This window comes from Somniosus microcephalus, chromosome 8, assembly GCF_052327205.1.
Source record: "Somniosus microcephalus isolate GS21.2 chromosome 8, FLI_Smic_1.0, whole genome shotgun sequence".
In the NCBI taxonomy this organism is placed as follows: Eukaryota; Metazoa; Chordata; class Chondrichthyes; order Squaliformes; family Somniosidae; genus Somniosus; species Somniosus microcephalus.
The window spans coordinates 220,983,316-220,989,505 of record NC_140994.1 but is presented as its reverse complement, the minus strand read 5'-3'; the positions used below and the strand labels follow the sequence as shown (position 1 = coordinate 220,989,505).

The 6,190-nt window shown below is 46.7% G+C and overlaps 1 long non-coding RNA gene across 1 annotated transcript in view; it reads left to right on the top strand.

Moving 5' to 3' along the window:
* The first annotated feature begins 2,749 nt into the window (after positions 1–2,749).
* Positions 2,750–6,190, top strand: part of LOC147114115 (uncharacterized) — a 211,607-nt gene continuing 208,166 nt past the window's right edge. The window contains exon 1 of the long non-coding RNA XR_015079156.1: positions 2,750–2,874. This is a non-coding gene — a long non-coding RNA (uncharacterized LOC147114115). The remainder of the gene's footprint in view (positions 2,875–6,190) is intronic.

The window sequence follows — 6,190 nt, the reverse complement described above, 5'->3', positions numbered from 1 at the left end:
TTGGTACAGGTCACTCCTCCCCAAGAACTGGTTCCAATGCCTCAAGAATTTAAATCCCTCTCCCTTGCACCACTGCTCAAGCCACGTATTTAGCTTATCTATCTTACTCTCTCTAAACTTATTAGCTCGTGGCACTGGTAGCAATCCAGAGATTACTACCTTTGAGGTCCTACTTTTCAATTTAGCTCCTAACTCCCTAAATTCAGCTTGTAGGACCTCCTCCCTCTTTTTACCTACATCGTTGGTACCTACATGTACCACGACAACTGGCTGATCCCCCTCCCCCTTCAGAATTCTCTGCACCCGCTCCGAGACATCCTTGACCCTTGCACCAGGGAGGCAACATACCATCTTGGAGTCTCGGTCTCGGCCACAGAAACTCCTATCTATCCCCCTTACAATTGAATCCCCTATCACTATAGCCCTATCCCTCTTTTTCCCGCCCTTCTGTGCAGCAGAGCCAGTCATGGTGCCCTGAACCTGGCTGCTGGTGCCTTCCCCTGATAAGTCATCTCCCCCAACAGTACCCAAAACGGTAAACCTGTTTTGGAGGGAGATGACCGCAGGTGACTCCTGCACTACCTTCCTGCCTTTACCCTGCCTTTTGGTCACCCATTTACTGTCTGAGCTAGCCTTTACCTGCGGTGTGACCAACTCACTGAATGTGCTATCCACAACATCCTCAGCATCGCGTATGCTCCAGAGTGAGTCCATTCGCAGCTCCAGCGCCGCCATGCGGTCCGCTAGGAGCTGCAGCTGGACACACTTCCTGCACACATAGTTGTCAGGGACAGTGTCCCTGATTTCCCACATGGCACAGGAGGAGCATGACACGGGTCCGAGCTGCCCTTCCATGACTTAACCCTTACAATACCCTTTTATTTACTACGATTTAGCTTAATTATTGAATTCTACTTAGAATAAGTTTGTGAAAGTACTCACCAACCAGTCACCTACCTGTTTTCTGGTGTTGTATTTTCACTGCCGCCTCCTGTCCTGGAACCTTTTCCACCTAGGTTAGGCTCCTGAAATAAAATAAATTGAACCTACCTTTTCAACTTCCCCTAACCCCTAAAAGGTTAGAGGAGGTGGAAGGGTGGGAGACACTACACTGTAGTGTTTCGGGTTTAGCAACAGCTCCACCTATATAAGAGTTACTGGCCTCCTGCTCTCCCGACTGCACCAGCTGTGAAAGAAAAAGCCCGCGAAAGGTGAGCTTTTAAACTCACCAGTTACTGGCCTCCTGCTCTCCCGACTGCCCCAGCAGTTACTGGCCTCCTGCTCTCCCGACTGCACCAGCTGTACACTCCCTACTAGCGGATTCTGGGGGGAGCTGTGTGGCGTACCGATCACAGAAAGGACACAATCCGCTTTTCGGTCCGTAGACTATAAATCAGGCGTCATGCCTTTAAGAATGATCACACCTTTAAGAAACTCGATCTGCAACGTAGTCAAGCCCGGAGCGGGGGAGGAGCAGTCGAAGCTGTGGACTGATGAAAGGCAGTCGGACTTGGTGTAGTCTCTGACTCCATTTTGTGTTCAACATGCAGCCTCAACAATTAAACCTTTTCTGTTGAACCTCTCCGAGTTCAGTATTTTTTGCTAGGAGTACGTAGACTCCTACAAGGCTGAGACCAATCGATTTTTGGACTCTAGGGGAATCAAGGGATATGGAGATTGGGCGGGAAAGTGGAGTTGAGGTAGTGGTGTGAGGTAGGATACGGGCAGCATAGTTTTGGATGAGTTCAAGTTTAGGGTGTGGAGAATGGAAGGCTGACGAGGAGAACATTGGCATATTAGAGTCTAGAGGTAACAAAAGCATGGATGAAAGTTTCAGTGGCAGATAAACTAAGGTGGGGCAGAAGTAAGTTATGGTAGTAGACAATCTTTGTGATGGAGAGTATATGGGGCCAGAAGCTCAGCTCACGGTCGGTAAAGGATGTGAGATTGTGAACAATCTGCTTTTGCCATCAGTACATCAAGCAAAAGTTGACACCGGTACAAGTGCCGTACACACTCTGGATTACTAGAATTATATCTGAGGGGCATTTTTATATTAAAAAAAAGCAATATTAGTGGTTTATACCTCCCTTTGGCATCTTTGTGCAAAAGCAAACCAGGAGTGGTCTTCTGAAGTGCATCCTGTTTGCTTTAACTTTTTGCAGAGTTTTAAACTTCCTTTGTTCTCTTTCCCTCCCCCCACCCCCCCTGATTTCAGGCCACTTTCCATACTTTACCCCAACATCAGATTCTCACTAAATCTATATGGGTGACTTTAGCTGAAAATTTTAGGGGGGCGGAAATAAAATTTATTTGATTTCCAATAAGTATGCAGCAACAGCTCTCTGTTCAGTACAGCTGATACTAGCAACTAAGCATCTGGAGAATTGGATCAGCAGCCTGTACCCTTCTATGTGTAGCAAAGTGTTGGAACTCCAACAGACTGTACTGTTGGTTTCATAACCCGTGTTTTGTGCTGCTGTAAACTTTCAGTATGCTTGCAGAGCCTCTTTCCGAGGTACCAAGTCTGCAGTAGTGATTCGCCTATCTGAGCTCATTACCAGGCCCGATATCGATGTGCAGTGGGAATGAGGATGCAAGAGACATTCAACTTTACTACATCCCAAATTAGATATGAATCAACATGACTCCATGTTAGCTGTACATTTATAACCACTTCCGTTCTTTTTAAAATTGATTCAAGTTTTCAGTCCAGTTCAATTTCTTTTCCTTTTTTTCAGAGCTGAAAGAGATCTGACGATATTTTGTGCTGTTGAAGGAAGTTCAAGTTGGGAATAGAACACCCTAGAACACCCTTTGGTTGTAACCAATAATTTCATATCTGGCGTATATTATGGGTTAGAAGCATGCTGGGTGAGTGAAGTTTATTTTACTTTCTCCAATAATATGATTTTGATGCTTAATGTCTGAAAAGCTACTCGATATTTCCATTTCTTTGCATTTCTCATACTGATAAGTATTAATGACCCAATTTAAATCCATGCTGAATTCTAAGCAGTTTTCTGTTGTGCATTTGTACTCCATAGAAACTGCGGTGGGGGGCGTGAAACTCAACTTCAGTGAAAGTGTAAAATGCACGGCAGCGAGTCAGTCGCCCATTCGATACCTTGCCCAATTATCCTTTCCATTGCACACTCACCAAAGTTGTATTTCACCTGAGATTCCTTCAACTAAAGCTCATTTGCAGGGTACCTGAAGCTGGCAAAGAGAAAACTCTTATCGCCCTGACTGAATTCAAACCCAGGTTCCAGTGGGGACCATAAAATATATGAAAGCAGTTTCTTTTTGAAGTATGAATTGACAGCATTACTTTTCACCTCCTTCACAAAAACAATCGCACTACCCTCCTAAGAGGGAAATACAGGCTGTCTTCAGCAGTCCCATCTTCATTATCTCACCTCTAGAACTTAATTTTTTTTAAATATTTGGGCAGGTACCCTATCATTGTAGCTCTAGAAAAGCAGTTTGAATCCAGACCAGATTAGTGGAATGAAAGTTTCCTCTCCAATTCCAGGGAGCTACATGGTGAGTCTGTGCAGGCTCAAACCGTCATTGAGTTCACATAGACCTACTGTGCACAACTGTCCATAATGTATTTGGCAATAATTGGTTATCCCCCTTAAGACTATAAGGTGTGGGTAAATTGAAAAGCCTTATTGTTGCAATAAGGGATGGAGTATTAATACACCACATCACGACGTGGGGCAAAGGTAGGTTTGCACCTTCAATTTTACTTCATGCATTGAGATATTGATCTCGGCTGCTTTGCTATTGGCAAGCATTGAGCAGAGGTCTGTCGCTTTGCCTACAAAGTAGGAGGAAGGGAAAGTAAATAGGAGTGAGAGTCCACAAAGGTCATTCAAGTTTACCTCCGAGCTGTATTGGCTGAAAACAGTTGCCTTCCCCCTCGGCTGTAGTTGATGCATTGCCTTGAGAGATCAGGATGAAAGATTTCCCCTGAACTATTTGTTGGTGCACTGTAAACATAGTGAGAGAACTTGCTCTAACCATTTATAGAGACATTGGAAAAGCATTCTAAAAGAACTTGTATATGATTTTGCTACAAATTGTGATGAGGAACTCTTCCCTACAAGGATATAAAGAAAAAATAAAGAGGGAGAAATTCGGTTGTTGGCGCCACCGATTAACGCCTAAAGAGGCCGAGAAGTGGGGCGCTAGCCAATTTCCGGGCGGGCGCAAGGCGTCTAGTGCCTCGCCCCATATTGAGCATGCATTTAGCGCCGGCTTAGCGCCCGTTCATGGGCGCAGGCTGATTATGACGTCATTTGAGTGTGCAACGCCTTTTGGGCACCCCGGACCGGAAATTCAGTGGTGCCTGGCGCTAATAGTGACAGCTTACCTGGGCCTTACCAAGTCGCTCTCGGGCTGGAGGAGCGTTATTTAAAGGGGACTGGTGTGGTTTAAATGCGGCAGCCATTTTTGGAGCACAACTTCCTCGAGAGCTACAAAGAGTTGCTGAGCTGCACACTGAGAGCCATTTAACCACTGAGCCAGTGCAGGTAGACGATCTTCAGCCTTCTGGCCATCACCTTGCTGTTGGTGAGCCTTGACAATGGGGAACCTTCCTGTGGGCACTTATTACGGGGGCTGCATTGGAGGGGAACGACTTGCTGCTGAATCATCTGGAAAGGGCACTGAGACGCTGGGAGAGGGGGGCGGGCATGGCCAGACGGAGGAGGGCCAACAGACGTCGCCACAGCAGACCTTACGCTGGCAGGGTTTTCCGACAGCAGTTTTCCTACATGAACATGCAGTGTGTCAGAAGGCTGTGATTTGGAAAGGAGGTGGTGACTGAGCTGTGCCAGCTGCTTCAGCCAGGTCTGCAGCCTCGGATAAGGTGCAAGACATCTCTGTCGGTGGCTGAGAAGATGCCTGCTGGCCTGAACTTCTACGCGAGCGGCTCTTCTCAGGCTGCGCGTCAGAGGCTGATCAGAAGTAGCTTCTAGGCCCCTCTCACAGAATGCTTGCTGCCATTCCAAGAACAGGAATGGAACCGGTCTGATACTCCCAAGCCTGTGAAGGGCAAGATGCATGTAAATAGCAGTCATGGCCATTGTAAATGAAGAAAGTGTTTCATTACACAAAATGTGGTTCCTTCAAACATGAGAAAGCTATGGCAACAGAAAGCAAAACTAATACACTGACACATAACTGCCTCTCACACCCAGGAGACTGTCCAAAACATAAATCACATTCCGACCATCTTCCTTGGCCTTGATTCCACTGTGCCAACCAAAGCATCCAATGCCCCATCAGTGAGGTGTTCTGCCCTCTGCCTCACCCTTTCCATGTCTTGCTAGGCTGGTGCGCCACAGATAGGTTCCCACCGCTTTGAAGGCCTACAAAGCAGTGAGTGTGTCTGGTGATGCCAATTGACCTGCCCCTTTAAGAGCTGGCCGGTGCCCGTGTGTCTCAGGGAAAGTGATTATTGACAGCACCCTCGCTGCGCCCCGCCGCGGCGAAGTTGGGTTGCGCTGCCGGGTTAGCGCCTTAAGAGTAGCGTGCAGTGCCTGATATAGCGCCGCAATCACCTTTAGGGGCACTGCAACCCAATATCGCGCTAGGTGGCACTAAATTGCGCCTGGCGCTAAACTTTGCGCATCGCCAGGACTAGCGCCCCAAACGCGGCTATACTGAATTTCTAGGCCAAAGGAACATAAGAAATAGGAGCAGAAGTAAGCCATACGGCCCCTCAAGCCTGCTCCACCATTCAATAAGATCATGGCTGATCTTCGACCTCAACTCCACTTTCCTGCCTGATCCCCATATCCCTTGATTCCCCATGAGTCCAAAAATCTGTCGATCTTAGTCTTGAATATACTCACAACTGAGCACCCACAGCTCTCTGGGGTAGAGAATTCTAAATATTCACAACCCACTGAGTGAAGAATTTCCTCCTCATCGCAATCCTAAATGGTCGTCTAACTCGTTTGTTTGTTGGTTTTTTAAATAAACAGTTCGACAAATTCAGTACTGAAGGAGTTATATATTTTTACAAAACACCACGTTTGTTCCAATTTTGGCTGATGCGAGATAAATGTCTGAAAAGCAATGCATTTTAATGTGTTTTGAAGTGAAGTGTGAACGTCAAACCTAGCTGCAGCTTACTGATAGCACAGCTTTCATTAGAGCTGGCTCCTCATAGCAG